Raw genomic sequence first — 18,573 nt, 5'->3', positions numbered from 1 at the left:
AAATAAATAAATGTATGTATATATGTTTAAATTGAATTACCTTTAGGACTGGTTCAAGAATTAATTTCCTGATATCTAATTTAAAATTCTTTCCATCCTAAATTACATTCTGAAAATTGCTTAAAATTGGAGGTGAATTTAGCATTTGGTGGCATTAATTTCTCCAAGTGCTTAAGAGCTCATATCCTGGAATCCTTGATTATCCTTACTCTGTAAGTGCTGTGAATAAACATGAGAAAAAAAGATCACTGTGATTTGTGAACTTATATCTTTTGCAGAGGTTGAAGAGATAAGGAATTCCTACAAAAGAATCCAATTCACTACTCCAAAGTCTAGAGGATACAAACCAATTCAATATATACTTTGATATGTGATGATTTCAATTCAAAGGTGTTAGTTCTGGGGAGAATGACAAAAAAGTTAGAGAATATAAAGATTGAGAAATAAAGGAAGCTAAAGGCTTGTGTGTTATTCAGATGCCTCATGCTATATGGTATAAATACTTTCTTCAAGAGCATAATTGGAAGTTGTTGGACATTTTAAGAATCAAATTATGTTAGAAAAACTGGAATTTACTACAGATGTGAAATGACTAATTTCTGACATGTGATTCATTTCTGAATCAGCTGCCAGGGTTTAGTCAGATCACTGATTGCTTAGAGCGAGCCAGCATCAGTATTAAATTAGAAGAAAAGACGAGTTAGGTGGTATAGCAGTTAGAGTGCTAGACTTGGAGGGAGGAGGACCTGAGTTTGAACTCAATCTTAGACACTTACTAGCTGTTTGATCCTGGACAAGTCATTTAATTTGTCTTAGCTTCAGTTTCATTGTATGTAAAATGGTGGTGATAATACTAATTACCTCCCAGGGTTGTTATGAAGATTAATTTTAATGATTTTTATAAAATACTTTGCAAACCATAAAGAACTAGCCATTATGATAATGATAAGGACATTATATATAATGAGAAGAGCTCTAACCTTGTCTGTTTAAACAAGCTTATTATTACCTCTGAAAAATAGGACATGAACAAAAGTAAAGACATTGGCTTTAAATATTACTCTTTCTCTGAGAAGTTTATTGATTTATTAAAGAATCACTATAATAAAGACCAAATGGTCCAGAAATTGCAAGAGCTAGCAAACATTTCTGCTCCTTAGTGAGTGGACAGACAGCCAAAAGAAACACCAACTTAGCATATGTATTTATTTGCTTAATGTTGGGGAAGAGGGTAATAGAAGACAACAACCAGTTATCACCTTAAAAAACATTGAAAAGAACTGGGAAATTGGTTGAAGAACAGATTTGCAGAAAGTTTAGCATGAAATCCAGCTAAGCAAGGTTTTGCTAATGAAATCCTTAGATTAAGCCAAAAAGAGAATAATAGGTAGCTTTGATATGGAAGAAACTTGTCAATTTTTCTTTGGTGATTGATTTTTATCATTAAGAATAGTGAAAGCAAATTTCTTTGATAAAAGTCTAATATATGAGGAATTAATATAAATATATAAGAACAGAAATCATTTCCAATAGATATATGGTTAAATAAAAAAAAAGATATCAGCAACCATATAAAGAAATACTCCAAGTCATCAATAATAAAAGAAATGAAAATTAAAGCATCTCTGAGCTCCTACTTACATCTGTCAGATTGGCAAAGATTACAGAAAAGGAATTTCACTTTATAGGGAAGGACAAGTACATTATTACACTTTTGGTAGATGTGTGAATTGGCACAACTATTTGTCACTTATACCCCAAAATTATTATTAAACTATGCATTAAACTCTCTGTTGACCAGACATATGCCACAAAGTTCTGAGGGAGAAAGATGATTTCGATACACCAAAATGCTTATTGTAGTACTTTCTGTTGGAATAATGACTTAGAAACAAAGTAGGCACTCATCACTTGAGGGCTGATACAGTGTTAGTGCACTGTTAAAAATGACAAAATGACAGATTTAGAGAAACCTGAGAAGACTTGAATCAACTGATACAAAGTGAAATGATCAAAACTAGAGAACAATTTACATGATTTCAATAATATAAATGAAAACAGCTTTTTAAAACTTCAGAATTGTGATCAGTGAAATTATCTGTTGTGACTTGAGAAATTTGATTATTGTCTATTGCTTGATAAAGAAGTGATATGTGCATTTTCGTGCATACAAACATGCATTTTCAGACATGGACAATGGGTTGACTTATTTTGCTTGACTATACTTATTTGTTAGAAGGGAATGCTGCTTTGTAGGGGTGGGACAAGAGGAAGATAGAAAAAAAGAAGAAAAGAAAATGCAACACCCTGTTAAAATAATTAGCCCATTTTAAGGTTAGAGAACAAAATAATGGTCCCCACGATGTATTTGGTTCCCTAATATTGGATTTCAGGGAATTTATTTTAAATAAATAGTTCTGAGTTCAATCATAATCACTCTAAGCTTCCAGTTAGGGAAATTCCTACTGCCAGATAGAGTTTGAGCTCTCAGTCTAAACTTACATTTATTTCTCTGTTGTTTACCCCTGGCCTCTTTGTGATTATAGCAATATTGAATTTTGCTAATGAGACAGAAGATTATTTTATACCTGTGTATAGACAGACATCAAGAAAGAAATCAGGGAAAGAACTGACCTATTTTGGGGATTTCCTTCAGAGTGGGTCCTCCTCTCTAAGACCTCTGTAGAATCAATGATTTTCCCCAGTATCTCCCTTTACTTAAGCAGTTTAGTCTACCCTTTGCTCCACGACTGTTCCAATCTCTTGAATCTATAAGCTTAAAATCTCTTACCTCCTCTCCCACTTGTCTGAGATAATTTTTCCCTTTTATGTAGATTGCTTAGGTATGACTCATTCTCTCCCGAAAAAGCTTTGATTCAAGGAGGTGTACAGGCCTTGTTTACATTTAATTCTAATTGTTGGATTTAGTCAGAAAATTCTGTTTAATGCACTAGAGCCAAGTGGGGTCATTCAGTTCCACCCTTACAAAAGAAAAGAATATCAATGAAATATTTTCCCCACCTAATAGAATTTTATTTTTTCCAATTACATATAAGGATAGTTTTCAACATTGATTTTTAAATAAGATTTTCAGTTCCAATTTTTCTCTTCCTTCCCTTTTCCAAGATAGCAAGCAATATGATATGTTATACATATATAGTAATGTTAAACATATTCCCATATTAGTTAGGTTGAAAAAGCAGAATCAGAACAAAAGGGGAAAACTGCAAGAAAGAAAAGACAAAAAACGAAATGAAAATAGTATGCTTCAACCTGCATTCAGACTCCATAGTTCTTTCACTGGATATGGAAAACATTTTTCATTGTGAATCTTTTGGAAATTGTCCTGGATCATTGTGTTGTTGAGAAGAGCTAAGTATATCATAGTTGATTATTGTACAGTGTTTTGCTGTTACTATATCCTATATTTTTCTGGTTCTGTTCCTTTCACTCAGCATTAATCCATGTAAATCTTTCCAGGTTTTCATAAATCTACCTGTTCATCATTTATTAAAGCACAATAGTATTACATTACATTCATATACAATATTTTGTTCACCCATTTCCCAACTGATGAACCTCCCCTCAATTTCCAAATTTTTGCCACCATTTTCTTTTTATGTAATATTAGCCAATGTGTTACATATGAGGTGGTTGTTTTAATTTGCATTTCTCTGAACAATAAAATTTAAAAACCTTTTTAGTATAATTGTAGACAGTTTTAATTTCTTTAGCTGAAAACTTCCTATTCATATCTTTTGATCATTTATTAATGGTGAACAATGAAATATTTTTAAAGTGGGAAGCTTTAGAAAGATAGAGAAGCAAAACAGTTTTGTTACTATTGTATTATTATATAGTAAACCAAATAGTTGATAGCAGAAATTCATAGCTTCATACAGTGCACTTTTCTTCTCTTTGTATATATTGAAAAATGCATGTTTGGTAATGTTTAAATTCATAATAAAAACAATCTTAAAAATCAGTGCTAGTAGCTACTCTAATAGCTCGTGGCAATATGAGTAAGTAAGGAAGGATCTCAAGAAACTTAAGAAAACTTCGACAGGAAGGAGGATTCTCACATACAGCAGAAATATTGGTTGGAGTTAGCACAATTTCAAAGGCAACAATTGATTTTTCAAGCTTTGTCAAAAAAGGGAATACAGCAAAAGAAATTTTTTTTACAGTTGACTTTGTTGTCACACATTTGAGAAGTATAGAGAATAAAAGGATTCTGTTCTTTACTGTTGGTTATTTACAAAATTTGGTTTGGTCTTTCTCTTTCTCTCATATACACAATACACACATATTATGCCTATACCTAGATACATGCATACAGAAGGTGTTTTAGTCTTATTGCAGTTATTAATACCTTAAAGTTACATCTGTGTTCCACCCTCTAATGTGATTTTCCCAAGCTACTCTCCTAGGCCTTTTTCCCTTCCTTACACTTCTTCTCTGTGTGATCCTCTAAATTTCTCTGGGTTGTTATCATCTGTATACATATGATACCCAAATCTGTATATCCAGTTGCAATCTTTCTCCTGAATTTCATGCTATATTACCAATTGCCTCATTAACACTTTCAACAGGTTATCCTTTAAGCATTTCAAACTTAGTTTATTGAAAAACAAACATGTTTTCCCTCCAAACAAATCTCCAAATTTTCTCATTTCTATTTGGAGAACTACCATTTTTCCAGTCACTCAAGTTTGTAGCTTTTGAATCATCCTTTGAAAGAGCCCTTTCCCTTCATCCCATATCCAGTGAAGTTTGAAAAGATGATTCTATCTCCACATTTTTAACTTGTTCCTTTTGATATATTTACATGGACACATAATTCAGGCCTTCCTTACCTCTCACCTAGACTGCGCAATAATTATACTTGGTCTTTACTTTTAATTTTTTTCCATTCATAAGTAGGAAGGGAAAGGAGAAAGGAAAGGGAGAAGCTAATAGAAAAGAGACTAGAAGTGGAAAGGTATAAGAAAGGAGGGAGGGGGTTGTAAAAGGAGAGGGCAGATTAAAGGAGGTGGTGATCAGAAGCAAAACATTGGTGAGAAGAGAAAGGGGGGAAAAGAAAGAGAATAGTATAACTTGGGGAAAATAAGATGGCAGGAAATACAGGGTTAGTAATTTTAACTGTGACTGTGAATAGGATGAACTCTCCTATAGAATAGAAGTAGATAGCAAACTACATTAAAAGCCAGAATCCTGGCTTGTTTATACAAGAAACACATTTAAAGCAGAGTGATAAATACAGAATAAAGGTAAAAGGCTGGAGCAGAATCTATTATGATTCAACTGAAGTAAAAAAAAAAAAAAACAGGTGTAATAATTTCTTTTCTTTCTAATCCATCCACACAGCTGCCAAAATAATCTTCCCAAGGTGTAAGTCTAATCAGGATACTTCTCTGCTTGAAGATGCTTCATTATCTCTCTCACTTTTCAAATAAAATAGACTTAGCTTGTCATTTAAAACCCTTCACAATCTGCTTTCAGCTTACCTTTTAAAACTTGCTTCATACTATTTCTTTTCATATTTTCGATATTGCACAAGTTGCCTTACTTGTGGTTCTCTGACTTCGACATTCCACTGTTTGCTAGGGATTTCTGGCTATGTTTTTCAAAGCCCTGAGGGACTGAATGGACACTGGAGGACGAAAGAGTAACAGAGGAATCTAGTTTACTAAAAAGTATAAGCCAAACAATAGACCTGAACTTAATTTGGCCTCTATTATCTATACTCCCATGTTTATAGTCACTCAGTTTCCTAACCTCAGGAATTATCTTTGACTTTTCCCTCTCTTTTATTCCCTACATTCAACTGGTTGCCAAATCTTGTCTGATTATTCCTCCCATATTATGTCTTGTGTCCATCTTCTTTTGTCCAGTCATATAGCTCAATCCTAATTCTTATTTATCATTTGGACTATTGTAGGTACCTCCTAATTAACATTCCTACATCAGTCTCTTCTTTTTTTAATCTCTTAATATATCTTCCACACAGCTGCCAAATTAATAGACCTAAAAAACAAATATGCCTATATCTTCAGTGGTCCCTAACCTTTGGGATAAGATACAAACTCCTCAGTCTAACATTTAATATAGCTTCCATGTACCTTTTAAGTTTTATTCCCTCTCATTCCCTTTTTTGACCTCTCCATTCTAGACAAATTGGCTTTTTACCTGTTTACCATATACAAGATTCTAACTTTTCCCTCTCTACCTCTGATCATGATATCTGGAATGTATTCACATCTTATTACTGCTTTGAGAAGTCCTAGATGCCTTCAAAGTTTAGGCATTATCTCTTATATTGTGGCTTTTCTGACTGCCCAGTGGTTAATGTTCTTTCTCTCATGAAATTACTTGTATTTATTTAGCTGAATATGTATTATAATCTCTCTGTAAGCTCTTTGTAGGCTGGGATTGATTTTGGTTTGGCTTTTTGTTTGTTTTTGATGTTGCTAGGACCTAGCACAGTGCCCTACATGTATGATAGTAGGTGTTTAAGAAATTTTTAAGTAGAGAAATATCAGAAAGGATATATTTGCCAAATAAATATATTCCTAAATATACGATTAATATTTTTACATTAAAAATGTTGCAGGCTTTTTAAGAAAATCTGTAATCCAATTTTTCTATTTTAATTTAACTTACTTTAAAAATAAACTTGTTAGTAAGCTCCAAGGAAATTCTACCTCACGGGGTATAGACAGATACTATGACTATGAAGGCAATACTGTTTTACAAAAATATCACATTTTTTAACTGGCTGACCTATAAAGTTTCAAGAACTGAAAGTAATCCAAGCCAAATTTTATCAGTTATAGCTCTGGTTGAATCATCTTGAAGACAAACTTTAAATGACAATTTTAACACTAGCTCAAGAGCAGGATATAAAGAAGCTGGAATTGTGAACTTGAAAAGAATCTATGAACTCAATTGGCTACAATGATCAAAGGCAGTGACATATAAAATTAAGTGACCATTGCCTAATTCCCTACAAAGGCCATTTAGGCCTGGTATTGAATACAAAGTAGCCTCCCAAATAGCACAAAATAGTTTCTTCCATTCTTGTTGGGATGACTTAGGGATTTCCTAGATTGTTTTCTTAGATGAAAAAAAATTGAGACTGGAGAGAGTGAAATTAGATAAGGGGCAATCTCAGTCATAGGATCTTTAACTGGAAAGCAGTATGCAGGAAAATCGCACAAAGGGACAGGATGCTTAGTGGTGGGATTTGGCGAGAATATCATTGAGGTGAGCTCTGCCAATGATACATCCTATTGGATGTGAACTCAAAGAAAAATAGGCAAAGGTTGAAGGAATGGACTAAATGCTTTAAAGGCAGCTGGTAATGCACTGGATAGAGCAGTAAGCCTCTTAGCATTGTGCCAAATGATCAGGGTACAAGTGAAAAAGAGAAGACAATTCAAACCCTCAGGGAATTTATATCCTGATAGGAGGAAAACACAGCACATATAGAAGAGTGATGGTAAGGGAGGAGCATTTTGTTTTGGGAAGTTATGGGATGGTCAGTGGAATTATGGGGGGATAAATAAACATCTCTTCTAGGGCCAATGAAAAAAAATTTTTTAAATTTTATTTTATTTAATAATAACTTTAAATTGACAGAATCCATGCCAGGATAATTTTTTACAACATTATCCCTTGCACTCGTTTCTGTTTCAATTTTTCCCCTCCCTCCATCCCCTCCCCTAGATGGCAAGCAGTCCTATATATGTTAGATATATTGCAGTATATCCTAGATACAATATATGTTTGCAGAACCGAACAGTTCTCTTGTTGCACAGGGAGAATTGGATTCAGAAGGTAAAAATAACTCGGGAAGAAAATCAAAAATGCAAATAGTTCATATTCGTTTCCCAGTGTTCTTTCTTTGGGTGTAGCTGTTTCTGTCCATCATTTATCCATTGAAACTCAGGTCTCTTTGTCAAAGAAATCCACTTCCATCAGAATATATCCTCATACAATATCATTGTCGAAGTGTATAATGATCTCCTGGTTCTGCTCATTTCACTTAGCATCAGTTCATGTAGGTCTCTCCAAGCCTCTCTGTATTCATCCTGCTGGTCATTCCTTACAGAACAATAATATTCCATAACATTCATATACCACAATTTACCCAGCCATTCTCCAATTGATGGGCATCCATTCATTTTCCAGTTTCTAGCCACTACAAACAGGGCTGCCACAAACATTTTGGCACATACAGGTCCCTTTCCCTTCTTTAGTATCTCTTTGGGGTATAACCCAGTAGTAGCACTGCTGGGCCAATGAAAATTGAATGGATTTGGTTTAAGAACTGGCAGAAGTGATTGACTGATGGCTAAGAACTAAAGTGAAACATGTTTGGGAACTAGTCTAGATATATGTAGATAGCAAGCAATCCCCAATAAGCATAGTAAGATTCCTTCTCCTGAGCATGGTTGGAGAATAGAGAATAGAGGAATAGCCGTGAGCTCAGAGGAAGAAAGCCAGAAAGGGAAGGAAAGGATGGCAGAGCCAGACCTAGATGTAGAGGAAGTGAAGGACTGGAGCTCTGGAGAGAAACTGTAGCTAGATACATAGATTTAAATGTATATTGAAGTTGTGTAACTGAATGAATGAGAAATATCTTTATAGAAAGATCTGACTGTTGTTAACATAGACTTCTAATAGGAAACAGAACCAACCCACTTGTTGGTTCACAAGAATCACAAGAATTTAAGATGAATTAGTTGGGAGTACCTTGGATAATTTTAATTTTTTTCTTTTTTAATTTAATATTTTTTGCTCCAGTTAAGGGGAAAAACAATTTTTAAAACTTATTATTCCAGATTCTTTCCCTTCCTCCCTTCCTTTGCTACACCCATCCTGCTGTGTCTATTGAGAAAGCAAGTAATTAGATGTTATATATGAGCAGTTATGCAAATATTTCCATAATATTCTTGATAGACCAAAAAAAGAAAAATAAAGTAAAAAAGGTATGTTTCAAAGTGGACTAAGATACAATAATTTCTTTCTCTGGATATGAATAGCATGTGTTATCATAAATCCTTCTGAGTTGTCTTGGCACTGTATCGTTGAGAATAGCACAGTCATACATGAACTGATGCTAAATGAAATGAGCAGAACCAAGAGATTATCATACATGGCAACAGCAAAATTATACGATGATCAATTCTGATGGACATGGATTTTGTCAACAGTGTGGTGATTCAGATCAGTTCCAATGATCTTGTGATGAAGAAAGCCATCGGCACCCAGAGAGAGGACAGTGGTAACTGAATGTGGACCACAATACAGAATTTTCACTCTTTTTGTTGCTTGCTTGCATTTTGTTTTCTTTCTCATTCTTTTCCCTTTTTGATCTGATTTTTCATGTGCAGCATGATATTTGTGGAAATATATAGAGAGGAATTGCACATGTTTAACATATATTGAATCACTTGCCAACTGAAGGAGGGGGGAAGGGGAAGGGAGAGAAAAAAGTAAAACACAGTGTTTTGTAGGGGTGAATGTTGAAAATTATCCATGTATATATTTTGAAAATAAAAAACTTTAATTAAAAAAATAAAATAAGTTAAAAAGAGAGAAGAGCAAAGGCATGCACAGCTGATCATCTTATAATAGTACTATTAATTTGTACACCATACATTTCACTTTGCATGAGCTCATGGAAGTCTGAAATCATCCTACTCATCACATAATCTAACCACATATCACAGTTTGTTCAGCCATTCCCCAATTGATAGACATCCCTTCAATTTCCAATTCTTTGCCCCCGGGAAAAAAAGCAACCTATTATTATACATATTTTTCTGCATATTTGTCCTTTTCCTTTTTGGGTTTTTAAAAAATCTCTTTTGGGACACAGATCTAGTAGTAGTAGTATTGCTAGGTCAAAGAATATGCAAGGTTTTATAGCCCTTTGACCATAGTTCCAAATTGCTCTTTAGAATGGTTGAATCAATTCACAACTCCACCAACAATGCATTAATGTGGTGTTCTCTTTATTTATATAATATAGTGGTTCTCTCTGGGAGCAGGTTTCTTGGGGAAGTTTTCTGGAGGCAACCTTAGTTTCAGTTTCAAGTAATAATCACCCCAAATGCAGCCAGCTGATAAAATGCAAATGTTTATTTTCTCCTTCCAAAATAGCACGGTTAGTTTTTCTTAGAGGCCTATCTTTCTGCTTGGTTCCAAGAGTTCTTGCCACTAGTCCTTTGCCTCTGCTCCCTTCAGCCTTCAGCCAGCACAAAGGTGGAAGATGGAATGAATATTTCTTACCTCTGAAAGAGGGCTTCTCTCTGAACTGACCGATGCTCCCCTCTCAATCTTTTCAACTGAACTCTGCTGACTGAGCTCAGCTGTTTTTATCTCAAAGGTTGACTCCTCCTCCGAGAGTGGGATTGTGGGATCCAAGAGTGGGATTAAGGGTTTCCTCCCAGAGTGCTCTCTGGCCCTAAGAGCTTCTTACTTACATGAGCTCTCTAAAGTTGTGAACACAAGCATTGTTTCTATCAGTTCCATTTAGTACCTTGTTTCTTCTGGCCCATAACATCTCCTTGTAAGATCAGATCAGTGATACTGAACCATGCTAAATTAGATAATTATTGTCTCTATCAACTCTAATGAGTTAATACTTTGTAAGGATTCCAATACATTAATATCTCATTTCTCCTGCATTCCTCCCAACATTTATTTTCCTTTTCTGTCCTGTCAGCCAATCTAATAAATATGTGGTAGTACTTCAGAATTGTTTGATTTTGCATTTCTCCAATCAGTAGTAAATTAGAATATTTTTCCGTATGACTATAGATAGCTATAATTACTTCATCTGAAAATTGTTCCTAATTTTTGATTATCCGATTTGGGTACTGGCTCCTTTTTTAAAGAAATTTGACTCAGTTCTCTATATGTTTGAGAAATGAGGCCCTTATTGGAAAAACTTGCCACAGACTTTCCCCCCACAATTACTCTTAATAACTATCCCTCATACTCCCTTTACTCTTTTGTTTCTTTCCTATTAACCTTTCCCTCCTCAAAAATGTTTTGTCTCTGACTACCCTTTCCCCATTCTGTCCTCCCTCCCATTATCCCCCTCCTTTCCTTGCAGCTTTCCTGTAGGATAAGATAAATTTCTATACCCAATTGAATATGTATGTTATATCCTCTTTGAGCCAATTCTGAAGAGATTAAGGTTCACTCACTCCCTGTCTTCTCCCCCTCCTCCCCTCCATTGTAGAAGCTTTTACTCATCTTTTGTGGTAGATAATTTATGCCATTCCACCTTACCCTTTCTCTTTTTTCCAGTACATTCTTCTCGCGCCGTTTATTTTTTTTTAGATTGTATCTCTTATATTCAACTCATACCTATGCCTTTTGTCTATTTTTACTCTTCTAACTGTGCCCTAACAATAAGAAAATTCTTCTGTATTACAAGTATCCTCTTCCCACATAGGAATGTAAAAGGTTTAACCATATTAAATCCCTTATGATTTACCTTTCCTGTTTACTTTTATACTTCTCTAGAGCCATGTATTTATTTGGAAGTCAAATTCAGCTCTGGTCTTTTCATCAAGAATGTTTGAAAGTCCTTTATTATCCACTTTTTCCCCTGAAGGCTTATACTCAGTTTTGCTAGTTAGGTGATTCTTGGTTGTAATCCTAGCTCCTTTATCCTCCTCAATATCATATTCCAAATCCTTCAATCCTTTAATGTAGATGCTGCTACATCTTGTGTTATTCTAACTGTAGTTCCACCATATTTGAATTGTTTCTTTTGACTCCTTGCAGTATTTTCGTATTCATCCTGTAGCTCTAGAGTCTGACTATAATATTCCTAGAAGTTTTCATTTTGAGATCTTTTTCAGGAGGCCATTGGTGGATTCTTTTAATTTATGTTTTTACCTTTTGATTCTAGAATATCAGGGCAGTTTTCATTGACAATATCTTCAGAGAAGGTGTCAAGGCTCTTTTTTTTTTTGATCATGGCTTTTAGATAGTCCAATAATTTTTAAATTACCTCTCCTGAATCTATTTTACAGGGCAGTTGTTTTTTCAATAAGATTTCACATTGTCTTCTATTTTTTTCATTATTTTGGTTTTATTTTATTGTTTTTTGATTTCTAATAAAGTTTTTACCTTCTATTTGCTCAATTCTGATTTCTAAGAAATTTTTTTTTTCAGTGAGATTTTGTACCTCCTTTTCCATTTGGCCAGCTTTACTTTTAAAGGACTTATTTTCTTCAGTGGATTTTTTTCCATTTGGCCAATTCTACTTTTTAAGTCCTTCTTCTCATTAGTTTTTTGTTCTTCTTTTACCATTTGGTCTAGTCTGCTTTTTGAAGATATTCTTTTCTTCAATATTTTTTCGTCTCCTTTATCAAGCTGTTGACTTGTTTTTCATGATTTTCTTACATCACTCTCATTTCTCTTCCCAATTTTTCTTCTACTTTTCTTACTTGATTTTCAAGATTCTTTTTGAGCTCTTCCATGGTTTAAGACTAACTCATATTTTTCTTGGAAGCTTTCGATGTAGGAGCTTTGACTTTATTATCTTCCAAGTATATGTTTTGATCTGCCTTCTCACCATAGTAGCTTTCTGTGATCAGAATCTTTTTCTATTGTTTGCTTATTTTCCAGCCTAATACTTGAATATTAACTCTTTGTAAGTACACTCTACTTCCAGGGTAGAGAATAAACTGTTCCAAGTTTCAGGGGGTTTGCACAACTGTTTTCAGAGATGTTTCTAAAGATCTATAAGTTTTCAGTTCTTCCAAGGTGGTATGATCTAAAGAGAGGTACATTCTTTTCTGCCTTGGAACTGTTAGGAGGATCCCACTGTGGCTTTAAGTTCTGGGGTACATACAAGTGCTCCTCCTCCCCTGGGACTGCCACCCAGCACTGTGAACCTGATTTGAGTATGGACAAGAGTCCTGCCTCAGTGCTAGCAAAGATACCCCTGTAATCTCCTTTTGAAGTGGGCTAAAAGCTCACTGAAGCCTTTACTGCTGATTCAGTGCCTCCCAAAGTCTACTCGTAGTTTGCTGGGGTTAGGGTTATATTGGCACAGTCTGTCCTTTATCGTGCTCCACACCAATGCAACAGACCCTTCCTGCCAGCCCTCCAAGTTGTCCTTGGCAGGAAAATTGCTTCATACTTTCTTCCTGAGGCTTTTGCTGCTCTAGAATTTTTGAATTATTATTTCTAGGTATTTGGAGAGGTTTTGGGGGAGAATCAGGTAAGTCCCTGACTTTACTTCTTGACTCCATCTCCTTGAATTTGTTTTTGATAAAATGTAGAGCCAAAAGTGTGCTAGATTTTTGCTATCCTTAATTTTACTAAGAAGTGCAGTTTCAAAACACTGATAACATTTGTATATAGGATCTTCTGGGAATTTGTTTTCTGTAACATCTTCCTTTCGTCCATCTGTCTATTCATTAATGCATCACTAACATTTCTAGATATTCCCATCCTTCTTTTCCCACCCAGACTTTTCTTGTGATCAAAAAACAAAACAAAGGGCGTTGAGGAATCAAGGGTAGTAGTAAGGATAACAACAACTAACATTTATATAACACTTTCTGATTTGCAAGGCCTTTTACATATGTTCTATCATTTGATTCTCAACAACTCTATGAAGTAGGTGCTGTTATTATTATCTCCATTTTACAGATGAAGAAATTGAGAGTGAGAGAGGTTAAAAGACTTGTTAAGGGTTATATGGCCAGGGAGTGTCTGACACTGGATTTGATCTGAGTTTTCCTGTCTCCATCTTTAGTGCTGTCCCCATTATTACCACCTGTATAAAGGGAATGGATGAAATTTGAACCAGCCTGAAAAGTTGCAAGGGTTTGTTATTGAATGTTTTCCCTCTTGTTGAGAAGCATTGTATTCTAGTTGGAAAGATCAGTGTGCTCTCAATCAGAACATCCGAGTTTCCACCACTTCTGGGCCATGTACTTGACTCTCTAAGATTCATTTTCCTTACTTTTGAAATGTGAATGTTAATACCGGCCCTGACTACTTTACAGGATTGTTTTAAATTCTTATCAAATGGATAATGATCCTGACACCAATTTGTAACTATAAAGCACCTCAGAAATGCCAGCTCTTACTGCTGTTACCACTGCTGCTTTTGATACTCCAAAGTCAGTGATAGTAGACTATCATCTAGTGCATTATTTTCAAAATGTGCTCATTTTGTTATTTCTTCTTCTTCCTTCTTCTTCTTCTCTGAGACAATTGGGTTTAAGTGACTTGCCCAGGGTCGCACAGCTAGGAAGTATTAAGTGTCTGAGGCCAGATTTGAACTCAGATCCTCCTGACTTCAATGATGGTGCTCTAACCACTACGCCATCCAGCTGCCCCTATAATATCTTCTTTGCAGTTGATTTTTGCCTTTTGATTGAAAGTGGCCCCAGTTTAATTACTAATTATTTCTAAAACTGACTCAATCTGTTTGATGCATCTGTGTTTTGTCTTTGTGGTGGTAAATATGTTGGCCATGATTTAAAAAAAAAGAATTATTGAAAAAAATAAAAAAATTATCTATTGTTATAGACTCTGAAAAGTATAAAAACTAAATCAAAGCATTAAACTTTTTTAACCCAAGCCAACCAGTCTTGATTTTTTTTTTTTTTAATTCTGAGATCTCAGCTCTCTAGGATGATAATTTGTCAGGTTTGTTTTGGCTTCAAATGATAGAATAAATTTCTGACATGTTTTTTATTGTTTGTTTGTTTTTTTGTGTGTGTCTGTGTGTGATAGATATTCCGGAAGAAGAGGCTCGATACTGGACCCACAAACTGGAACAAATCAATGCTCTGGGGACTGACAGTGAGGTAGGGCCTATTATTTTTGTAGTACCAAGAGGGATTGGAACACTTCTGGAAGGCCTACATAATGTAGATAGAAGTCCTGGTGTTTGATCAGAAAGTAACTGAAGATTTGAGGACAGCTTCTTATCCAACTCAATAAACAATTTATTAATATAATTTGCCATGAATAACGCTGGACAAACCAGGACTATTTTCTTCCTTAGGGCAATATGTTAGGCCCATATACTACTTGAGGTGATATCATTAATTTTGTCTTCAGGGCCTTTTCATAGTTGAGCTAAAGTAGTTTTTCCAGTTCTTTCTTATAGTGTGATTTTAAAATTTAAAATATTGGCCTCTGACCATTGCTTTCTGAAAGAAAGAAGGAATAACTTTCCCTTTTGCAGAAATACGGGCCTAAAGATTAATTGTGTGTAGTATAATCTGATCTTAACCTACTTCTCTCCCCATTTCCAGCTATACTGGTCACTTCTCTATTTCCTGATAATCCTGTTTTTCCTTCTGATATCCTCTCTTGTCCCTTCTGTTTCTTCAGACCATACTCATTCTTCAATATTCAGCTCAAGTCCTTTTCTCATGAAACGTTCCTTGATCGTACTTGCTTTCAGGGTTTGTTTGTTTTTCTTTGTTTGTTTTTCTTCCTTTCCTTGGCACTCTTCTTAGTTTTTGTCTTTAGTAATCTGACAATTAAATGTGAATTGCCTTGTGACATCTATGTTTTTTGTCCTGGCTTTTTAGTTGGTTCTTGTACTGTTGTTTAGCTTTTAAAAAGTGTTTTTTACCTTTCCACTGAGATCTATAAAGTTCCCTGCTGACATGGACCTTTTCTTAAACTCCTCTGGAAAAGAGTATCTAGCAGAGGACTCAGTGAAAACTTATGGAATGACTGTTAGATAAGAGGCTGTTGGATTAGTTCCTTAGGACTGGCTGCTTGGTTAATGTTCAGTTGTTTATACTTAAAAGATAGCTAATCTCAGCTTGGTTCATAAATGGCCTCTAGCTGGACACCTGGTGAATCATATAAAGTAAAATGGGTGGTCACTTGTTCTAGCCATTTTATACCTCCAGGAGGAGCCTTACAGTGCCCCTCTGTATGGTGGGAAGCTATGCTGAACACACTGAGGTCCTGCTTCACTTAGAGGCCTCAAGAGGAGAACCAGAATCAGGAAATCTGCTTTTTTTCTGCTATGTGTGCACCTTGCAGAGTGACCAGGGGAAGAGGTGGTAAGACCTATAAAGAGAGTGTGAAGGGAACATTCTGCTCTCCTGCTCTTTGGCTCAGCCTTTCCTGCTGCCTGAGGGTTCTGAGAGCCCTTGTCTACAGACAAGGCCAAACATTTCACCTGGGCTGTCTCACTGGGAATGTGTCACACAGGCAGGGCGGAAACCTGACATTCTGTTCTTTGTGTGACATGATGTTCTCCCTAAGATGGGAAGGAGAACATTTCATGGAACATTCTATTTCAATTCAGTAATGGACTGTGCCTTAAGTGAATACTTAACCTTTTAACAGGTAGCTGTGATTTCTTTTTACCTATCACATGTTGAATCTCTTACGGGATGTGTTGTATTTTTGTTTTTTGTTTTTTCCTGATTGTAGTATTTCCAAGAAGAAAGCCAGAAGAAGCTATTGCCCATTGCTGCCACCCAGTGTTGTAAGTGAAAATTTCTGTTTTCTCTTAAATCCTACTCTTCTACTCTTACTTTCACTTCCCTGAATCTCTGAAATGAACACTTATATTTGTTGGGAGGGATTGGAATAAGTAATGGACCAGTAGAAATTTCAGTTTGCATACCTGTACCTTCCTGTTGGCATTAGTATCTTTGGGAGGACAGATTATTAGTCAGGAGATAATAACCTTTCAAGGAACAATTGCATCGCTTTGGACCTATGATTAAGAAAAAAAAAAAAAAAACTGACTCTGAAAACTTTATTAAGATAGCAGTCAAGCCAAAGCTGCCATCAGGCCCACTGTTCTTTCTCCTACTCTGCTCATTTCCATTGAAGAGCTGTATAATAGCTTTACCTGAGCTAAAGACCAATTTTTGGTGAGTTTCTTGATTTTGCTGGCTCAGATTGGGTTGAAGCTAAGTCACATTCAAAGCATATTCTCTATGGTGATGGTGATATAATTATAAGTAGGCTAGTTTGGAGACTTATAAATGGTAGTGTTTTTGTGGTCATGGTAATGATATGGGTGGTGGTATAGAGTTGGGTGGATAATTTTTTTTTTTTTAAAGGATACCATGAAAAGCTTCTCAAATGACTCCTTTGTCCTCAGTTGAATATTTGGCATATGCAGTATTTAGGCAGTCCTATTTTTTCTTTGAAGGGTGGAGGGAACTTATCCTTCTTTATCCCTTCACTGAACTCTTTCCTAGGAAGAGTTTTGCTTTATTCTTTGGTAAGGACTATAGTATCAGGATTGAAAGGGAGCTCAGATATCATTTAGTCCTATGACCATGGAAATAAGTCTTAGGCTGTCAATTGGTCATTTTCACCATTTCTTTTCTAGGGGGGGAATGCTTTATAGAAAGAGAGTGATAGTGGGAAATAGCTGTTAAAAAAAAAACCAAACCAAACCAAACCAAAGGCATCAATAAACCAATAAAAAAAGTTCATTTGGTTCAACTAAGTACTGATTAGGATTCCCTTCTGTATAAAAGTAAATTCATTTCTTCTAGCATATGATAAAGAACAGCCATAATGTGTCAGGCATTAAGTATGCAAAGACAGTAATATTAATAATATCTGGCATTTATGTAGTGCTTAAAGCTTTGTTACATACTTTACAAACAAATGTTGCTCCTCCCCCACCTATTGAGAAGGCAAGCAATGTGCTATGTTTTGCATGATTTCACGTGTGATTGATATTTTCATATTCTTGCCAAAAAAAAAGCCCAAGAAAAAGTGAAAAAATTATGCTTTAATCTGCATCCAGACTCTGTTGATCCTCTCTCTGTAGGTGGATAGTATTTTTCATCCTGAGTCCTTTGAAATTGTCTTGGCTCCTCATAGTGCTAAGAATAGTTAAATCATTCTTAGTTGATCATCGTATAGTAATTATGTTACTATGTACTATGTTCTTCTGGTTCTTTTCACTTCACTTCCCATCAGTTCATATAAATCTTTCCAGGTTTTCCCAAAGATACAGCAACTCTGAGGTACCACCTCACACCTCTCAGATTGGCTAAAATGACAGGGAAAGATAATGATAAATGTTGGAGAGGATGTGGGAAAACTGGGACACTGATACATTGTTGGTGGAATTGTGAAATGATCCAACCATTCTGGAGAGCAATCTGGAATGCCCCATGTGCTTTAAAACTGTGAATACCCTTTGATCCAGCAGTGTTATTACTAGGTCTGTATCCCAAGGAAATCATAGAGGAGGGAAAAGGACCCACATGTGCAAATCTGTAGTGCCTCTTTTTGTGGTAGTGAAGAATTGGAAATTATGGGCATACTCTTTAATTGGGGAATGGCTGAAAAAACTGTGGTACATATGAAAGTAATGGAGCATTATTGTTCAATAAAAAATGATGAACAAGCTGATTATTAAAAGGCCTGGAAAGATTTACACGAATTGATGCTGAACAAAGCTGTCATAGTTGACAGACTGATTCTTCTCAGTGGTTCAGTGATCCAAAGCAATCCCAATAGACTTTGGACAAAAATGCCATCTGCATCCAGAAAAAGGACTAAGGAGACTGAATG

Source organism: Antechinus flavipes, chromosome 1 (genome assembly GCF_016432865.1).
Source record: "Antechinus flavipes isolate AdamAnt ecotype Samford, QLD, Australia chromosome 1, AdamAnt_v2, whole genome shotgun sequence".
Classification (NCBI taxonomy): Eukaryota; Metazoa; Chordata; class Mammalia; order Dasyuromorphia; family Dasyuridae; genus Antechinus; species Antechinus flavipes.
Note: the sequence above shows the minus strand (reverse complement) of the source record.